The sequence below is a fragment of the Pleurodeles waltl genome, chromosome 5, assembly GCF_031143425.1.
Source record: "Pleurodeles waltl isolate 20211129_DDA chromosome 5, aPleWal1.hap1.20221129, whole genome shotgun sequence".
Classification (NCBI taxonomy): domain Eukaryota; kingdom Metazoa; phylum Chordata; class Amphibia; order Caudata; family Salamandridae; genus Pleurodeles; species Pleurodeles waltl.
Window position 1 is genome coordinate 721,657,817 of NC_090444.1, and position 20,960 is coordinate 721,678,776.

The following is a 20,960-nucleotide window of genomic DNA, read 5'->3' on the forward strand; positions in this document are numbered from 1 at the left end:
AGTGCCTACCTGTAGATTTTAGCCTCTAGCTCAGCCGGCACCTAGGGAAACCTACCAAACCTGTGCATTTTTGAAAACTAGAAACCTAGGGGAATCCAAGATGGGGTGACTTGTGGGGCTCTGAGCAGGTTCTGTTACCCAGAATCCTTTGCAAACCTCAAAATTTGGCTAAAAAAAAACATGTTCCTCACATTTCTGTGGCAGAACGTTCTGGAATCTGAGAGGAGCCACAAATTTCCTTCCACCCACCGTTCCCCCAAGTCTCCCGATAAAAATGATACCTCACTTGTGTGGGTAGGCCTAGCGCCCGCGACAGGAAATGCCCCAAAGCGCAACATGGACACATCCCATTTTTTGAAAGAAAACAGAGGTGTTTTTTGCAAAGTGCCTACCTGTAGATTTTAGCCTCTAGCTCAGCCGGCACCTAGGGAAACCTACCAAACCTGTGCATTTTTGAAAACTAGAAACCTAGGGGAATCCAAGATGGGGTGACTTGTAGGGCTCTGACCAGGTTCTGTTACCCAGAATCCTTTGCAAACCTCAAAATTTGGCTAAAAAAAAACATGTTCCTCACATTTCTGTGGCAGAACGTTCTGGAATCTGAGAGGACCCACAAATTTCCTTCCACCCAGCGTTCCCCCAAGTCTCCCGATAAAAATGATACCTCACTTGTGTGAGTAGGCCTAGCGCCCGTGACAGGAAATGCCACAAAGCACAACGTGGACACATCCCATTTTTTGAAAGAAAACAGAGGTGTTTTTTGCAAAGTGCCTACCTGTAGATTTTGGCCTCTAGCTCAGCCGGCACCTAGGGAAACCTACCAGACCTGTGCATTTTTGAAAACTAGAGACCTAGGGGAATCCAAGATGGGGTGACTTGTGGGCTCTGACCAGGTTCTGTTACCCAGAATCCTTTGCAAACCTCAAAATTTGGCTAAAAAAAACACATGTTCCTCACATTTCTGTGGCAGAAAGTTCTGGAATCTGAGAGGAAGCACAAATTTCCTTCCACCCAGCGTTCCCCCAAGTCTCCTGATAAAAATGATACCTCACTTGTGTGGGTAGGCCTAGCGCCCGCGACAGGAAATGCCCCAAAGCGCAACGTGGACACATCCCATTTTTTGAAAGAAAACAGAGGTGTTTTTTGCAAAGTGCCTACCTGTAGATTTTGGCCTCTAGCTCAGCCGGCACCTAGGGAAACCTACCAAACCTGTGCATTTTTGAAAACTAGAGACCTAGGGGAATCCAAGATGGGGTGACTTGTGGGCTCTGACCAGGTTCTGTTACCCAGAATCCATTGCAAACCTCAAAATTTGGCTAAAAAAACACATGTTCCTCACATTTCTGTGGCAGAAAGTTCTGGAATCTGAGAGGAGGCACAAATTTCCTTCCACCCAGCGTTCTCCCAAGTCTCCCGATAAAAATGATAGCTCACTTGTGTGGGTAGGCCTAGCGCCCGCAACAGGAAATGCCCCAAAGCGAAACGTGGACAGATCCCATTTTTTGAAAGAAAACAGAGGTGTTTTTTGCAAAGTGCCTACCTGTAGATTTTGGCCTCTAGCTCAGCCGGCACCTAGGGAAACCTACCAAACCTGTGCATTTTTTAAAACTAGAGACCTAGGGGAATCCAAGATGGGGTGACTTGTGGACTCTGACCAGGTTCTGTTACCCAGAATCCTTTGCAAACCTCAAAATTTGGCTAAAAAAGCACATGTTCCTCACATTTCTGTGGCAGAAAGTTCTGGAATCTGAGAGGAGACACAAATTTCCTTCCACCCAGCGTTCCCCCAAGTCTCCCGATAAAAATGATACCTCACTTGTGTGGGTAGGCCTAGCGCCCGCGACAGGAAATGCCACAAAGCGCAACGTGGACACATCCCATTTTTTGAAAGAAAACAGAGGTGTTTTTTGTAAACTGCCTACCTGTAGATTTTGGCCTCTAGCTCAGCCGGCACCTAGGGAAACCTACCAAACCTGTGCATTTTTGAAAACTAGAGACCTAGGGGAATCCAAGATGGGGTGACTTGTGGGGCTCTGACCAGGTTCTGTTACCCAGAATCCTTTGCAAACCTCAAAATTTGGCTAAAAAAAAACATGTTCCTCACATTTCTGTGGCAGAACGTTCTGGATTCTGAGAGGACCCACAAATGTCCTTCCACCCACCGTTCCCCCAAGTCTCCCAATAAAAATGATACCTCACTTGTGTGGGTAGGCCTAGCGCCCGCGACAGGAAATGCTCCAAAGCACAACGTGGACACATCCCATTTTTTGAAAGAAAACAGAGGTGTTTTTTGCAAAGGGCCTACCTTTGGATTTTGGCCTATAGCTCAGCCGGCACCTAGGGAAACCTACCAAACCTGTGAATTTTTTAAAACTAGAGACCTAGGGGAATCCAAGATGGGGTGACTTGTGGGGCTCTGACCAGGTTCTGTTCCCCAGAATCCTTTGCAAACCACAAAATTTGGCTAAAAAAACACATGTTCCTCTCATTTCTGTGGCAGAACGTTCTGGAATCTCAGAGGAGCCACAAATTTCCTTCCACCCAGGGTTCCCCCTAGTCTCCCGATAAAAATGATACCTCACTTGTGTGGGTAGGACTAGTGCCCGCGACAGGAAATGCCCCAAAGCGCAACGTGGACACATCTCATTTTTTGACAGAAAACAGAGGTGTTTTTTGTAAAGTGCCTACCTGTAGATTTTGGCCTCTAGCTCAGCCGGCACCTAGGGAAACCTACCCCACCTGTGAATTTTTGAAAACTAGAGACCTAGGGGAATCCACGATGGGGTGACTTGTGGGGCTCTGACCAGGTTCTGTTACCCAGAATCCTTTGCAAACCTCAAAATTTGGCTAAAAAAAAACATGTTCCTCACATTTCTGTGGCAGAACGTTCTGGAATCTGAGAGGAGCCACAAATTTCCTTCCACCCACCGTTCCCCCAAGTCTCCCGATAAAAATGATACCTCACTTGTGTGGGTAGGCCTAGCGCCCGCGACAGGAAATGCCCCAAAGCGCAACGTGGACACATCCCATTTTTTGAAAGAAAACAGAGGTGGTTTTTGTAAAGTGCCTACCTGTAGATTTTGGCCTCTAGCTCAGCCGGCACCTAGGGAAACCTACCAAACCTGTGAATTTTTGAAAACTAGAGACCTAGGGGAATCCAAGATGGGGTGACTTGTGGGGCTCTGACCACGTTCTGTTACCCAGAATCCTTTGCAAACCTCAAAATTTGGCTAAAAAAACACATGTTCCTCACATTTCTGTGGCAGAACGTTCTGGAATCTGAGAGGAGCCACAAATTTCCTTCCACCCAGGGTTCCCCCTAGTCTCCCGATAAAAATGATACCTCACTTGTGTGGGTAGGACTAGCGCCCGCGACAGGAAATGCCCCAAAGCGCAACGTGGACACATCTCATTTTTTGACAGAAAATAGAGGTGTTTTTTGTAAAGTGCCTACCTGTAGATTTTGGCCTCTAGCTCAGCCGGCACCTAGGGAAACCTACCAAACCTGTGCATTTTTTAAAACTAGAGACCTAGGGGAATCCAAGATGGGGTGACTTGTGGGGCTCTGAGCAGGTTCTGTTACCCAGAATCCTTTGCAAACCTCAAAATTTGGCAAAAAAAAAACATGTTCCTCACATTTCTGTGGCAGAACGTTCTGGAATCTGAGAGGAGCCACAAATTTCCTTCCACCCACCGTTCCCCCAAGTCTCCCGATAAAAATGATACCTCACTTGTGTGGGTAGGCCTAGCGCCCGCGACAGGAAATGCCCCAAAGCGCAACATGGACACATCCCATTTTTTGAAAGAAAACAGAGGTGTTTTTTGCAAAGTGCCTACCTGTAGATTTTAGCCTCTAGCTCAGCCGGCACCTAGGGAAACCTACCAAACCTGTGCATTTTTGAAAACTAGAAACCTAGGGGAATCCACGATGGGGTGACTTGTGGGGCTCTGACCAGGTTCTGTTACCCAGAATCCTTTGCAAACCTCAAAATTTGGCTAAAAAAAAACATGTTCCTCACATTTCTGTGGCAGAACGTTCTGGAATCTGAGAGGAGCCACAAATTTCCTTCCACCCACCGTTCCCCCAAGTCTCCCGATAAAAATGATACCTCACTTGTGTGGGTAGGCCTAGCGCCCGCGACAGGAAATGCCCCAAAGCGCAACATGGACACATCCCATTTTTTTAAAGAAAACAGAGGTGTTTTTTGCAAAGTGCCTACCTGTAGATTTTAGCCTCTAGCTCAGCCGGCACCTAGGGAAACCTACCAAACCTGTGCATTTTTGAAAACTAGAAACCTAGGGGAATCCAAGATGGGGTGACTTGTAGGGCTCTGACCAGGTTCTGTTACCCAGAATCCTTTGCAAACCTCAAAATTTGGCTAAAAAAAAACATGTTCCTCACATTTCTGTGGCAGAACGTTCTGGAATCTGAGAGGACCCACAAATTTCCTTCCACCCAGCGTTCCCCCAAGTCTCCCGATAAAAATGATACCTCACTTGTGTGGGTAGGGCTAGCGCCCGCGACAGGAAATGCCGCAAAGCGCAACGTGAACACATCCCATTTTTTGAAAGAAAACAGAGGTGTTTTTTGCAAAGTGCCTACCTGTAGATTTTGGCCTCTAGCTCAGCCGGCACCTAGGGAAACCTACCAGACCTGTGCATTTTTGAAAACTAGAGACCTAGGGGAATCCAAGATGGGGTGACTTGTGGGCTCTGACCAGGTTCTGTTACCCAGAATCCTTTGCAAACCTCAAAATTTGGCTAAAAAAAACACATGTTCCTCACATTTCTGTGGCAGAAAGTTCTGGAATCTGAGAGGAAGCACAAATTTCCTTCCACCCAGCGTTCCCCCAAGTCTCCAGATAAAAATGATACCTCACTTGTGTGGGTAGGCCTAGCGCCCGCGACAGGAAATGCCCCAAAGCGCAACGTGGACACATCCCATTTTTTGAAAGAAAACAGAGGTGTTTTTTGCAAAGTGCCTACCTGTAGATTTTGGCCTCTAGCTCAGCCGGCACCTAGGGAAACCTACCAAACCTGTGCATTTTTGAAAACTAGAAACCTAGGGGAATCCAAGATGGGGTGACTTGTGCGCTCTGACCAGGTTCTGTTACCCAGAATCCTTTGCAAACCTCAAAATTTGGCTAAAAAAACACATGTTCCTCACATTTCTGTGGCAGAAAGTTCTGGAATCTGAGAGGAGGCACAAATTTCCTTCCACCCAGCGTTCTCCCAAGTCTCCCGATAAAAATGATAGCTCACTTGTGTGGGTAGGCCTAGCGCCCGCAACAGGAAATGCCCCAAAGCGAAACGTGGACAGATCCCATTTTTTGAAAGAAAACAGAGGTGTTTTTTGCAAAGTGCCTACCTGTAGATTTTGGCCTCTAGCTCAGCCGGCACCTAGGGAAACCTACCAAACCTGTGCATTTTTGAAAACTAGAGACCTAGGGGAATCCAAGATGGGGTGACTTGTGGACTCTGACCAGGTTCTGTTACCCAGAATCCTTTGCAAACCTCAAAATTTGGCTAAAAAAACATATGTTCCTCACATTTCTGTGGCAGAAAGTTCTGGAATCTGAGAGGAGACACAAATTTCCTTCCACCCAGCGTTCCCCCAAGTCTCCCGATAAAAATGATACCTCACTTGTTTGGGTAGGCCTAGCGCCCGCGACAGGAAATGCCGCAAAGCGCAACGTGAACACATCCCATTTTTTGAAAGAAAACAGAGGTGTTTTTTGCAAAGTGCCTACCTGTAGATTTTGGCCTCTAGCTCAGCCGGCACCTAGGGAAACCTACCAAACCTGTGCATTTTTGAAAACTAGAGACCTAGGGGAATCCAAGATGGGGTGACTTGTGGGGCTCTGACCAGGTTCTGTTACCCAGAATCCTTTGCAAACCTCAAAATTTGGCTAAAAAAAAACATGTTCCTCACATTTCTGTGGCAGAACGTTCTGGAATCTGAGAGGACCCACAAATTTCCTTCCACCCACCGTTCCCCCAAGTCTCCCAATAAAAATGATACCTCACTTGTGTGGGTAGGCCTAGCGCCCGCGACAGGAAATGCCCCAAAGCAAAACGTGGACACATCCCATTTTTTGAAAGAAAACAGAGGTGTTTTTTGCAAAGTGCCTACCTGTGGATTTAGGCCTATAGCTCAGCCGGCACCTAGGGAAACCTACCAAACCTGTGCATTTTTGAAAACTAGAGACCTAGGGGAATCCAAGATGGGGTGACTTGTGGGCTCTGACCAGGTTCTGTTACCCAGAATCCTTTGCAAACCTCAGAATTTGGCTAAAAAAAAACATGTTCCTCACATTTCTGTGGCAGAACGTTCTGGAATCTGAGAGGAGGCACAAATTTCCTTCCACCCAGCGTTCCCCCAAGTCTCCCGATAAAAATGATACCTCACTTGTGTGGGTAGGGCTAGCGCCCGCGACAGGAAATGCCGCAAAGCGCAACGTGAACACATCCCATTTTTTGAAAGAAAACAGAGGTGTTTTTTGCAAAGTGCCTACCTGTAGATTTTGGCCTCTAGCTCAGCCGGGCACCTAGGGAAACCTACCAGACCTGTGCATTTTTGAAAACTAGAGACCTAGGGGAATCCAAGATGGGGTGACTTGTGGGCTCTGACCAGGTTCTGTTACCCAGAATCCTTTGCAAACCTCAAAATTTGGCTAAAAAAAACACATGTTCCTCACATTTCTGTGGCAGAAAGTTCTGGAATCTGAGAGGAAGCACAAATTTCCTTCCACCCAGCGTTCCCCCAAGTCTCCTGATAAAAATGATACCTCACTTGTGTGGGTAGGCCTAGCGCCCGCGACAGGAAATGCCCCAAAGCGCAACGTGGACACATCCCATTTTTTGAAAGAAAACAGAGGTGTTTTTTGCAAAGTGCCTACCTGTAGATTTTGGCCTCTAGCTCAGCCGGCACCTAGGGAAACCTACCAAACCTGTGCATTTTTGAAAACTAGAGACCTAGGGGAATCCAAGATGGGGTGACTTGTGGGCTCTGACCAGGTTCTGTTACCCAGAATCCTTTGCAAACCTCAAAATTTGGCTAAAAAAACACATGTTCCTCACATTTCTGTGGCAGAAAGTTCTGGAATCTGAGAGGAGGCACAAATTTCCTTCCACCCAGCGTTCTCCCAAGTCTCCCGATAAAAATGATAGCTCACTTGTGTGGGTAGGCCTAGCGCCCGCAACAGGAAATGCCCCAAAGCGAAACGTGGACAGATCCCATTTTTTGAAAGAAAACAGAGGTGTTTTTTGCAAAGTGCCTACCTGTAGATTTTGGCCTCTAGCTCAGCCGGCACCTAGGGAAACCTACCAAACCTGTGCATTTTTGAAAACTAGAGACCTAGGGGAATCCAAGATGGGGTGACTTGTGGACTCTGACCAGGTTCTGTTACCCAGAATCCTTGGCAAACCTCAAAATTTGGCTAAAAAAACACATGTTCCTCACATTTCTGTGGCAGAAAGTTCTGGAATCTGAGAGGAGACACAAATTTCCTTCCACCCAGCGTTCCCCCAAGTCTCCCGATAAAAATGATACCTCACTTGTGTGGGTAGGCCTAGCGCCCGCGACAGGAAATGCCACAAAGCGCAACGTGGACACATCCCATTTTTTGAAAGAAAACAGAGGTGTTTTTTGTAAACTGCCTACCTGTAGATTTTGGCCTCTAGCTCAGCCGGCACCTAGGGAAACCTACCAAACCTGTGCATTTTTGAAAACTAGAGACCTAGGGGAATCTAAGATGGGGTGACTTGTGGGGCTCTGACCAGGTTCTGTTACCCAGAATCCTTTGCAAACCTCAAAATCTGGCTAAAAAAACACATGTTCCTCACATTTCTGTGGCAGAAAGTTCTGGAATCTGAGAGGAGGCACAAATTTCCTTCCACCCAGCGTTCTCCCAAGTCTCCCGATAAAAATGATAGCTCACTTGTGTGGGTAGGCCTAGCGCCCGCAACAGGAAATGCCCCAAAGCGAAACGTGGACAGATCCCATTTTTTGAAAGAAAACAGAGGTGTTTTTTGCAAAGTGCCTACCTGTAGATTTTGGCCTCTAGCTCAGCCGGCACCTAGGGAAACCTACCAAACCTGTGCATTTTTGAAAACTAGAGACCTAGGGGAATCCAAGATGGGGTGACTTGTGGACTCTGACCAGGTTCTGTTACCCAGAATCCTTTGCAAAACTCAAAATTTGGCTAAAAAAACATATGTTCCTCACATTTCTGTGGCAGAAAGTTCTGGAATCTGAGAGGAGACACAAATTTCCTTCCACCCAGCGTTCCCCCAAGTCTCCCGATAAAAATGATACCTCACTTGTGTGGGTAGGCCTAGCGCCCGCGACAGGAAATGCCGCAAAGCGCAACGTGAACACATCCCATTTTTTGAAAGAAAACAGAGGTGTTTTTTGCAAAGTGCCTACCTGTAGATTTTGGCCTCTAGCTCAGCCGGCACCTAGGGAAACCTACCAGACCTGTGCATTTTTGAAAACTAGAGACCTAGGGGAATCCAAGATGGGGTGACTTGTGGGCTCTGACCAGCTTCTGTTACCCAGAATCCTTTGCAAACCTCAAAATTTGGCTAAAAAAAACACATGTTCCTCACATTTCTGTGGCAGAAAGTTCTGGAATCTGAGAGGAAGCACAAATTTCCTTCCACCCAGCGTTCCCCCAAGTCTCCTGATAAAAATGATACCTCACTTGTGTGGGTAGGCCTAGCGCCCGCGACAGGAAATGCCCCAAAGCGCAACGTGGACACATCCCATTTTTTGAAAGAAAACAGAGGTGTTTTTTGCAAAGTGCCTACCTGTAGATTTTGGCCTCTAGCTCAGCCGGCACCTAGGGAAACCTACCAAACCTGTGCATTTTTGAAAACTAGAGACCTAGGGGAATCCAAGATGGGGTGACTTGTGGGCTCTGACCAGGTTCTGTTACCCAGAATCCTTTGCAAACCTCAAAATCTGGCTAAAAAAACACATGTTCCTCACATTTCTGTGGCAGAAAGTTCTGGAATCTGAGAGGAGGCACAAATTTCCTTCCACCCAGCGTTCTCCCAAGTCTCCCGATAAAAATGATAGCTCACTTGTGTGGGTAGGCCTAGCGCCCGCAACAGGAAATGCCCCAAAGCGAAACGTGGACAGATCCCATTTTTTGAAAGAAAACAGAGGTGTTTTTTGCAAAGTGCCTACCTGTAGATTTTGGCCTCTAGCTCAGCCGGCACCTAGGGAAACCTACCAAACCTGTGCATTTTTGAAAACTAGAGACCTAGGGGAATCCAAGATGGGGTGACTTGTGGACTCTGACCAGGTTCTGTTACCCAGAATCCTTGGCAAACCTCAAAATTTGGCTAAAAAAACACATGTTCCTCACATTTCTGTGGCAGAAAGTTCTGGAATCTGAGAGGAGACACAAATTTCCTTCCACCCAGCGTTCCCCCAAGTCTCCTGATAAAAATGATACCTCACTTGTGTGGGTAGGCCTAGCGCCCGCGACAGGAAATGCCACAAAGCGCAACGTGGACACATCCCATTTTTTGAAAGAAAACAGAGGTGTTTTTTGTAAACTGCCTACCTGTAGATTTTGGCCTCTAGCTCAGCCGGCACCTAGGGAAACCTACCAAACCTGTGCATTTTTGAAAACTAGAGACCTAGGGGAATCTAAGATGGGGTGACTTGTGGGGCTCTGACCAGGTTCTGTTACCCAGAATCCTTTGCAAACCTCAAAATCTGGCTAAAAAAACACATGTTCCTCACATTTCTGTGGCAGAAAGTTCTGGAATCTGAGAGGAGGCACAAATTTCCTTCCACCCAGCGTTCTCCCAAGTCTCCCGATAAAAATGATAGCTCACTTGTGTGGGTAGGCCTAGCGCCCGCAACAGGAAATGCCCCAAAGCGAAACGTGGACAGATCCCATTTTTTGAAAGAAAACAGAGGTGTTTTTTGCAAAGTGCCTACCTGTAGATTTTGGCCTCTAGCTCAGCCGGCACCTAGGGAAACCTACCAAACCTGTGCATTTTTTAAAACTAGAGACCTAGGGGAATCCAAGATGGGGTGACTTGTGGACTCTGACCAGGTTCTGTTACCCAGAATCCTTTGCAAACCTCAAAATTTGGCTAAAAAAGCACATGTTCCTCACATTTCTGTGGCAGAAAGTTCTGGAATCTGAGAGGAGACACAAATTTCCTTCCACCCAGCGTTCCCCCAAGTCTCCCGATAAAAATGATACCTCACTTGTGTGGGTAGGCCTAGCGCCCGCGACAGGAAATGCCACAAAGCGCAACGTGGACACATCCCATTTTTTGAAAGAAAACAGAGGTGTTTTTTGTAAACTGCCTACCTGTAGATTTTGGCCTCTAGCTCAGCCGGCACCTAGGGAAACCTACCAAACCTGTGCATTTTTGAAAACTAGAGACCTAGGGGAATCCAAGATGGGGTGACTTGTGGGGCTCTGACCAGGTTCTGTTACCCAGAATCCTTTGCAAACCTCAAAATTTGGCTAAAAAAAAACATGTTCCTCACATTTCTGTGGCAGAACGTTCTGGATTCTGAGAGGACCCACAAATTTCCTTCCACCCACCGTTCCCCCAAGTCTCCCAATAAAAATGATACCTCACTTGTGTGGGTAGGCCTCGCGCCCGCGACAGGAAATGCTCCAAAGCACAACGTGGACACATCCCATTTTTTGAAAGAAAACAGAGGTGTTTTTTGCAAAGTGCCTACCTTTGGATTTTGGCCTATAGCTCAGCCGGCACCTAGGGAAACCTACCAAACCTGTGAATTTTTGAAAACTAGAGACCTAGGGGAATCCAAGATGGGGTGACTTGTGGGGCTCTGACCAGGTTCTGTTCCCCAGAATCCTTTGCAAACCACAAAATTTGGCTAAAAAAACACATGTTCCTCTCATTTCTGTGGCAGAACGTTCTGGAATCTCAGAGGAGCCACAAATTTCCTTCCACCCAGGGTTCCCCCTAGTCTCCCGATAAAAATGATACCTCACTTGTGTGGGTAGGACTAGTGCCCGCGACAGCAAATGCCCCAAAGCGCAACGTGGACACATCTCATTTTTTGACAGAAAACAGAGGTGTTTTTTGTAAAGTGCCTACCTGTAGATTTTGGCCTCTAGCTCAGCCGGCACCTAGGGAAACCTACCCCACCTGTGAATTTTTGAAAACTAGAGACCTAGGGGAATCCACGATGGGGTGACTTGTGGGGCTCTGACCAGGTTCTGTTACCCAGAATCCTTTGCAAACCTCAAAATTTGGCAAAAAAAAAACATGTTCCTCACATTTCTGTGGCAGAACGTTCTGGAATCTGAGAGGAGCCACAAATTTCCTTCCACCCACCGTTCCCCCAAGTCTCCCGATAAAAATGATACCTCACTTGTGTGGGTAGGCCTAGCGCCCGCGACAGGAAATGCCCCAAAGCGCAACGTGGACACATCCCATTTTTTGAAAGAAAACAGAGGTGGTTTTTGTAAAGTGCCTACCTGTAGATTTTGGCCTCTAGCTCAGCCGGCACCTAGGGAAACCTACCAAACCTGTGAATTTTTGAAAACTAGAGACCTAGGGGAATCCAAGATGGGGTGACTTGTGGGGCTCTGACCAGGTTCTGTTACCCAGAATCCTTTGCAAACCTCAAAATTTGGCTAAAAAAACACATGTTCCTCACATTTCTGTGGCAGAACGTTCTGCAATCTGAGAGGAGCCACAAATTTCCTTCCACCCAGGGTTCCCCCTAGTCTCCCGATAAAAATGATACCTCACTTGTGTGGGTAGGACTAGCGCCCGCGACAGGAAATGCCCCAAAGCGCAACGTGGACACATCTCATTTTTTGACAGAAAATAGAGGTGTTTTTTGTAAAGTGCCTACCTGTAGATTTTGGCCTCTAGCTCAGCCGGCACCTAGGGAAACCTACCAAACCTGTGCATTTTTTAAAACTAGAGACCTAGGGGAATCCAAGATGGGGTGACTTGTGGGGCTCTGAGCAGGTTCTGTTACCCAGAATCCTTTGCAAACCTCAAAATTTGGCTAAAAAAAAACATGTTCCTCACATTTCTGTGGCAGAACGTTCTGGAATCTGAGAGGAGCCACAAATTTCCTTCCACCCACCGTTCCCCCAAGTCTCCCGATAAAAATGATACCTCACTTGTGTGGGTAGGCCTAGCGCCCGCGACAGGAAATGCCCCAAAGCGCAACATGGACACATCCCATTTTTTGAAAGAAAACAGAGGTGTTTTTTGCAAAGTGCCTACCTGTAGATTTTAGCCTCTAGCTCAGCCGGCACCTAGGGAAACCTACCAAACCTGTGCATTTTTGAAAACTAGAAACCTAGGGGAATCCACGATGGGGTGACTTGTGGGGCTCTGACCAGGTTCTGTTACCCAGAATCCTTTGCAAACCTCAAAATTTGGCTAAAAAAAAACATGTTCCTCACATTTCTGTGGCAGAACGTTCTGGAATCTGAGAGGAGCCACAAATTTCCTTCCACCCACCGTTCCCCCAAGTCTCCCGATAAAAATGATACCTCACTTGTGTGGGTAGGCCTAGCGCCCGCGACAGGAAATGCCCCAAAGCGCAACATGGACACATCCCATTTTTTTAAAGAAAACAGAGGTGTTTTTTGCAAAGTGCCTACCTGTAGATTTTAGCCTCTAGCTCAGCCGGCACCTAGGGAAACCTACCAAACCTGTGCATTTTTGAAAACTAGAAACCTAGGGGAATCCAAGATGGGGTGACTTGTAGGGCTCTGACCAGGTTCTGTTACCCAGAATCCTTTGCAAACCTCAAAATTTGGCTAAAAAAAAACATGTTCCTCACATTTCTGTGGCAGAACGTTCTGGAATCTGAGAGGACCCACAAATTTCCTTCCACCCAGCGTTCCCCCAAGTCTCCCGATAAAAATGATACCTCACTTGTGTGGGTAGGGCTAGCGCCCGCGACAGGAAATGCCGCAAAGCGCAACGTGAACACATCCCATTTTTTGAAAGAAAACAGAGGTGTTTTTTGCAAAGTGCCTACCTGTAGATTTTGGCCTCTAGCTCAGCCGGCACCTAGGGAAACCTACCAGACCTGTGCATTTTTGAAAACTAGAGACCTAGGGGAATCCAAGATGGGGTGACTTGTGGGCTCTGACCAGGTTCTGTTACCCAGAATCCTTTGCAAACCTCAAAATTTGGCTAAAAAAACACATGTTCCTCACATTTCTGTGGCAGAAAGTTCTGGAATCTGAGAGGAAGCACAAATTTCCTTCCACCCAGCGTTCCCCCAAGTCTCCAGATAAAAATGATACCTCACTTGTGTGGGTAGGCCTAGCGCCCGCGACAGGAAATGCCCCAAAGCGCAACGTGGACACATCCCATTTTTTGAAAGAAAACAGAGGTGTTTTTTGCAAAGTGCCTACCTGTAGATTTTGGCCTCTAGCTCAGCCGGCACCTAGGGAAACCTACCAAACCTGTGCATTTTTGAAAACTAGAAACCTAGGGGAATCCAAGATGGGGTGACTTGTGGGCTCTGACCAGGTTCTGTTACCCAGAATCCTTTGCAAACCTCAAAATCTGGCTAAAAAAACACATGTTCCTCACATTTCTGTGGCAGAAAGTTCTGGAATCTGAGAGGAGGCACAAATTTCCTTCCACCCAGCGTTCTCCCAAGTCTCCCGATAAAAATGATAGCTCACTTGTGTGGGTAGGCCTAGCGCCCGCAACAGGAAATGCCCCAAAGCGAAACGTGGACAGATCCCATTTTTTGAAAGAAAACAGAGGTGTTTTTTGCAAAGTGCCTACCTGTAGATTTTGGCCTCTAGCTCAGCCGGCACCTAGGGAAACCTACCAAACCTGTGCATTTTTGAAAACTAGAGACCTAGGGGAATCCAAGATGGGGTGACTTGTGGACTCTGACCAGGTTCTGTTACCCAGAATCCTTTGCAAACCTCAAAATTTGGCTAAAAAAACATATGTTCCTCACATTTCTGTGGCAGAAAGTTCTGGAATCTGAGAGGAGACACAAATTTCCTTCCACCCAGCGTTCCCCCAAGTCTCCCGATAAAAATGATACCTCACTTGTGTGGGTAGGCCTAGCGCCCGCGACAGGAAATGCCGCAAAGCGCAACGTGAACACATCCCATTTTTTGAAAGAAAACAGAGGTGTTTTTTGCAAAGTGCCTACCTGTAGATTTTGACCTCTAGCTCAGCCGGCACCTAGGGAAACCTACCAAACCTGTGCATTTTTGAAAACTAGAGACCTAGGGGAATCCAAGATGGGGTGACTTGTGGGGCTCTGACCAGGTTCTGTTACCCAGAATCCTTTGCAAACCTCAAAATTTGGCTAAAAAAAAACATGTTCCTCACATTTCTGTGGCAGAACGTTCTGGAATCTGAGAGGACCCACAAATTTCCTTCCACCCACCGTTCCCCCAAGTCTCCCAATAAAAATGATACCTCACTTGTGTGGGTAGGCCTAGCGCCCGCGACAGGAAATGCCCCAAAGCACAACGTGGACACATCCCATTTTTTGAAAGAAAACAGAGGTGTTTTTTGCAAAGTGCCTACCTGTGGATTTTGGCCTATAGCTCAGCCGGCACCTAGGGAAACCTACCAAACCTGTGCATTTTTGAAAACTAGAGACCTAGGGGAATCCAAGATGGGGTGACTTGTGGGCTCTGACCAGGTTCTGTTACCCAGAATCCTTTGCAAACCTCAGAATTTGGCTAAAAAAAAACATGTTCCTCACATTTCTGTGGCAGAACGTTCTGGAATCTGAGAGGAGGCACAAATTTCCTTCCACCCAGCGTTCCCCCAAGTCTCCCGATAAAAATGATACCTCACTTGTGTGGGTAGGGCTAGCGCCCGCGACAGGAAATGCCGCAAAGCGCAACGTGAACACATCCCATTTTTTGAAAGAAAACAGAGGTGTTTTTTGCAAAGTGCCTACCTGTAGATATTTTCCTCTAGCTCAGCCGGCACCTAGGGAAACCTACCAGACCTGTGCATTTTTGAAAACTAGAGACCTAGGGGAATCCAAGATGGGGTGACTTGTGGGCTCTGACCAGCTTCTGTTACCCAGAATCCTTTGCAAACCTCAAAATTTGGCTAAAAAAAACACATGTTCCTCACATTTCTGTGGCAGAAAGTTCTGGAATCTGAGAGGAAGCACAAATTTCCTTCCACCCAGCGTTCCCCCAAGTCTCCTGATAAAAATGATACCTCACTTGTGTGGGTAGGCCTAGCGCCCGCGACAGGAAATGCCCCAAAGCGCAACGTGGACACATCCCATTTTTTTTAAAGAAAACAGAGGTGTTTTTTGCAAAGTGCCTACCTGTAGATTTTGGCCTCTAGCTCAGCCGGCACCTAGGGAAACCTACCAAACCTGTGCATTTTTGAAAACTAGAGACCTAGGGGAATCCAAGATGGGGTGACTTGTGGGCTCTGACCAGGTTCTGTTACCCAGAATCCTTTGCAAACCTCAAAATTTGGCTAAAAAAACACATGTTCCTCACATTTCTGTGGCAGAAAGTTCTGGAATCTGAGAGGAGGCACAAATTTCCTTCCACCCAGCGTTCTCCCAAGTCTCCCGATAAAAATGATAGCTCACTTGTGTGGGTAGGCCTAGCGCCCGCAACAGGAAATGCCCCAAAGCGAAACGTGGACAGATCCCATTTTTTGAAAGAAAACAGAGGTGTTTTTTGCAAAGTGCCTACCTGTAGATTTTGGCCTCTAGCTCAGCCGGCACCTAGGGAAACCTACCAAACCTGTGCATTTTTGAAAACTAGAGACCTAGGGGAATCCAAGATGGGGTGACTTGTGGACTCTGACCAGGTTCTGTTACCCAGAATCCTTGGCAAACCTCAAAATTTGGCTAAAAAAACACATGTTCCTCACATTTCTGTGGCAGAAAGTTCTGGAATCTGAGAGGAGACACAAATTTCCTTCCACCCAGCGTTCCCCCAAGTCTCCCGATAAAAATGATACCTCACTTGTGTGGGTAGGCCTAGCGCCCGCGACAGGAAATGCCACAAAGCGCAACGTGGACACATCCCATTTTTTGAAAGAAAACAGAGGTGTTTTTTGTAAACTGCCTACCTGTAGATTTTGGCCTCTAGCTCAGCCGGCACCTAGGGAAACCTACCAAACCTGTGCATTTTTGAAAACTAGAGACCTAGGGGAATCTAAGATGGGGTGACTTGTGGGGCTCTGACCAGGTTCTGTTACCCAGAATCCTTTGCAAAACTCAAAATCTGGCTAAAAAAACACATGTTCCTCACATTTCTGTGGCAGAAAGTTCTGGAATCTGAGAGGAGACACAAATTTCCTTCCACCCAGCGTTCCCCCAAGTCTCCCGATAAAAATGATACCTCACTTGTGTGGGTAGGCCTAGCGCCCGCGACAGGAAATGCCGCAAAGCGCAACGTGAACACATCCCATTTTTTGAAAGAAAACAGAGGTGTTTTTTGCAAAGTGCCTACCTGTAGATTTTGGCCTCTAGCTCAGCCGGCACCTAGGGAAACCTACCAAACCTGTGCATTTTTGAAAACTAGAGACCTAGGGGAATCCAAGATGGGGTGACTTGTGGGGCTCTGACCAGGTTCTGTTACCCAGAATCCTTTGCAAACCTCAAAATTTGGCTAAAAAAACACATGTTCCTCACATTTCTGTGGCAGAAAGTTCTGGAATCTGAGAGGAAGCACAAATTTCCTTCCACCCAGCGTTCCCCCAAGTCTCCTGATAAAAATGATACCTCACTTGTGTGGGTAGGGCTAGCGCCCGCGACAGGAAATGCCGCAAAGCGCAACGTGAACACATCCCATTTTTTTAAAGAAAACAGAGGTGTTTTTTGCAAAGTGCCTACCTGTAGATTTTGGCCTCTAGCTCAGCCGGCACCTAGGGAAACCTACCAGACCTGTGCATTTTTGAAAACTAGAGACCTAGGGGAATCCAAGATGGGGTGACTTGTGGGCTCTGACCAGGTTCTGTTACCCAGAATCCTTTGCAAACCTCAAAATTTGGCTAAAAAAAACACATGTTCCTCACATTTCTGTGGCAGAAAGTTCTGGAATCTGAGAGGAAGCACAAATTTCCTTCCACCCAGCGTTCCCCCAAGTCTCCTGATAAAAATGATACCTCACTTGTGTGGGTAGGCCTAGCGCCCGCGACAGGAAATGCCCCAAAGCGCAACGTGGACACATCCCATTTTTTTAAAGAAAACAGAGGTGTTTTTTGCAAAGTGCCTACCTGTAGATTTTGGCCTCTAGCTCAGCCGGCACCTAGGGAAACCTACCAAACCTGTGCATTTTTGAAAACTAGAAACCTAGGGGAATCCAAGATGGGGTGACTTGTGGGCTCTGACCAGGTTCTGTTACCCAGAATCCTTTGCAAACCTCAAAATCTGGCTAAAAAAACACATGTTCCTCACATTTCTGTGGCAGAAAGTTCTGGAATCTGAGAGGAGGCACAAATTTCCTTCCACCCAGCGTTCTCCCAAGTCTCCCGATAAAAATGATAGCTCACTTGTGTGGGTAGGCCTAGCGCCCGCAACAGGAAATGCCCCAAAGCGAAACGTGGACAGATCCCATTTTTTGAAAGAAAACAGAGGTGTTTTTTGCAAAGTGCCTACCTGTAGATTTTGGCCTCTAGCTCAGCCGGCACCTAGGGAAACCTACCAAACCTGTGCATTTTTGAAAACTAGAGACATAGGGGAATCCAAGATGGGGTGACTTGTGGACTCTGACCAGGTTCTGTTACCCAGAATCCTTTGCAAACCTCAAAATTTGGCTAAAAAAACATATGTTCCTCACATTTCTGTGGCAGAAAGTTCTGGAATCTGAGAGGAGACACAAATTTCCTTCCACCCAGCGTTCCCCCAAGTCTCCCGATAAAAATGATACCTCACTTGTGTGGGTAGGCCTAGCGCCCGCGACAGGAAATGCCGCAAAGCGCAACGTGAACACATCCCATTTTTTGAAAGAAAACAGAGGTGTTTTTTGCAAAGTGCCTACCTGTAGATTTTGGCCTCTAGCTCAGCCGGCACCTAGGGAAACCTACCAAACCTGTGCATTTTTGAAAACTAGAGACCTAGGGGAATTCAAGATGGGGTGACTTGTGGGGCTCTGACCAGGTTCTGTTACCCAGAATCCTTTGCAAACCTCAAAATTTGGCTAAAAAAAAACATGTTCCTCACATTTCTGTGGCAGAACGTTCTGGAATCTGAGAGGACCCACAAATTTCCTTCCACCCACCGTTCCCCCAAGTCTCCCAATAAAAATGATACCTCACTTGTGTGGGTAGGCCTAGCGCCCGCGACAGGAAATGCCCCAAAGCACAACGTGGACACATCCCATTTTTTGAAAGAAAACAGAGGTGTTTTTTGCAAAGTGCCTACCTGTGGATTTTGGCCTATAGCTCAGCCGGCACCTAGGGAAACCTACCAAACCTGTGCATTTTTGAAAACTAGAGACCTAGGGGAATCCAAGATGGGGTGACTTGTGGGCTCTGACCAGGTTCTGTTACCCAGAATCCTTTGCAAACCTCAGAATTTGGCTAAAAAAAAACATGTTCCTCACATTTCTGTGGCAGAACGTTCTGGAATCTGAGAGGAGGCACAAATTTCCTTCCACCCAGCGTTCCCCCAAGTCTCCCGATAAAAATGATACCTCACTTGTGTGGGTAGGGCTAGCGCCCGCGACAGGAAATGCCGCAAAGCGCAACGTGAACACATCCCATTTTTTGAAAGAAAACAGAGGTGTTTTTTGCAAAGTGCCTACCTGTAGATTTTGGCCTCTAGCTCAGCCGGCACCTAGGGAAACCTACCAGACCTGTGCATTTTTGAAAACTAGAGACCTAGGGGAATCCAAGATGGGGTGACTTGTGGGCTCTGACCAGGTTCTGTTACCCAGAATCCTTTGCAAACCTCAAAATTTGGCTAAAAAAAACACAGGTTCCTCACATTTCTGTGGCAGAAAGTTCTGGAATCTGAGAGGAAGCACAAATTTCCTTCCACCCAGCGTTCCCCCAAGTCTCCTGATAAAAATGATACCTCACTTGTGTGGGTAGGCCTTGCGCCCGCGACAGGAAATGCCCCAAAGCGCAACGTGGACACATCCCATTTTTTGAAAGAAAACAGAGGTGTTTTTTGCAAAGTGCCTACCTGTAGATTTTGGCCTCTAGCTCAGCCGGCACCTAGGGAAACCTACCAAACCTGTGCATTTTTGAAAACTAGAGACCTAGGGGAATCCAAGATGGGGTGACTTGTGGGCTCTGACCAGGTTCTGTTACCCAGAATCCTTTGCAAACCTCAAAATTTGGCTAAAAAAACACATGTTCCTCACATTTCTGTGGCAGAAAGTTCTGGAATCTGAGAGGAGGCACAAATTTCCTTCCACCCAGCGTTCTCCCAAGTCTCCCGATAAAAATGATAGCTCACTTGTGTGGGTAGGCCTAGCGCCCGCAACAGGAAATGCCCCAAAGCGAAACGTGGACAGATCCCATTTTTTGAAAGAAAACAGAGGTGTTTTTTGCAAAGTGCCTACCTGTAGATTTTGGCCTCTAGCTCAGCCGGCACCTAGGGAAACCTACCAAACCTGTGCATTTTTGAAAACTAGAAACCTAGGGGAATCCAAGATGGGGTGACTTGTGGGCTCTGACCAGGTTCTGTTACCCAGAATCCTTTGCAAACCTCAAAATCTGGCTAAAAAAACACATGTTCCTCACATTTCTGTGGCAGAAAGTTCTGGAATCTGAGAGGAGGCACAAATTTCCTTCCACCCAGCGTTCTCCCAAGTCTCCCGATAAAAATGATAGCTCACTTGTGTGGGTAGGCCTAGCGCCCGCAACAGGAAATGCCCCAAAGCGAAACGTGGACAGATCCCATTTTTTGAAAGAAAACAGAGGTGTTTTTTGCAAAGTGCCTACCTGTAGATTTTGGCCTCTAGCTCAGCCGGCACCTAGGGAAACCTACCAAACCTGTGCATTTTTGAAAACTAGAGACATAGGGGAATCCAAGATGGGGTGACTTGTGGACTCTGACCAGGTTCTGTTACCCAGAATCCTTTGCAAACCTCAAAATTTGGCTAAAAAAACATATGTTCCTCACATTTCTGTGGCAGAAAGTTCTGGAATCTGAGAGGAGACACAAATTTCCTTCCACCCAGCGTTCCCCCAAGTCTCCCGATAAAAATGATACCTCACTTGTGTGGGTAGGCCTAGCGCCCGCGACAGGAAATGCCGCAAAGCGCAACGTGAACACATCCCATTTTTTGAAAGAAAACAGAGGTGTTTTTTGCAAAGTGCCTACCTGTAGATTTTGGCCTCTAGCTCAGCCGGCACCTAGGGAAACCTACCAAACCTGTGCATTTTTGAAAACTAGAGACCTAGGGGAATTCAAGATGGGGTGACTTGTGGGGCTCTGACCAGGTTCTGTTACCCAGAATCCTTTGCAAACCTCAAAATTTGGCTAAAAAAAAACATGTTCCTCACATTTCTGTGGCAGAACGTTCTGGAATCTGAGAGGACCCACAAATTTCCTTCCACCCACCGTTCCCCCAAGTCTCCCAATAAAAATGATACCTCACTTGTGTGGGTAGGCCTAGCGCCCGCGACAGGAAATGCCCCAAAGCACAACGTGGACACATCCCATTTTTTGAAAGAAAACAGAGGTGTTTTTTGCAAAGTGCCTACCTGTGGATTTTGGCCTATAGCTCAGCCGGCACCTAGGGAAACCTACCAAACCTGTGCATTTTTGAAAACTAGAGACCTAGGGGAATCCAAGATGGGGTGACTTGTGGGCTCTGACCAGGTTCTGTTACCCAGAATCCTTTGCAAACCTCAGAATTTGGCTAAAAAAAAACATGTTCCTCACATTTCTGTGGCAGAACGTTCTGGAATCTGAGAGGAGGCACAAATTTCCTTCCACCCAGCGTTCCCCCAAGTCTCCCGATAAAAATGATACCTCACTTGTGTGGGTAGGG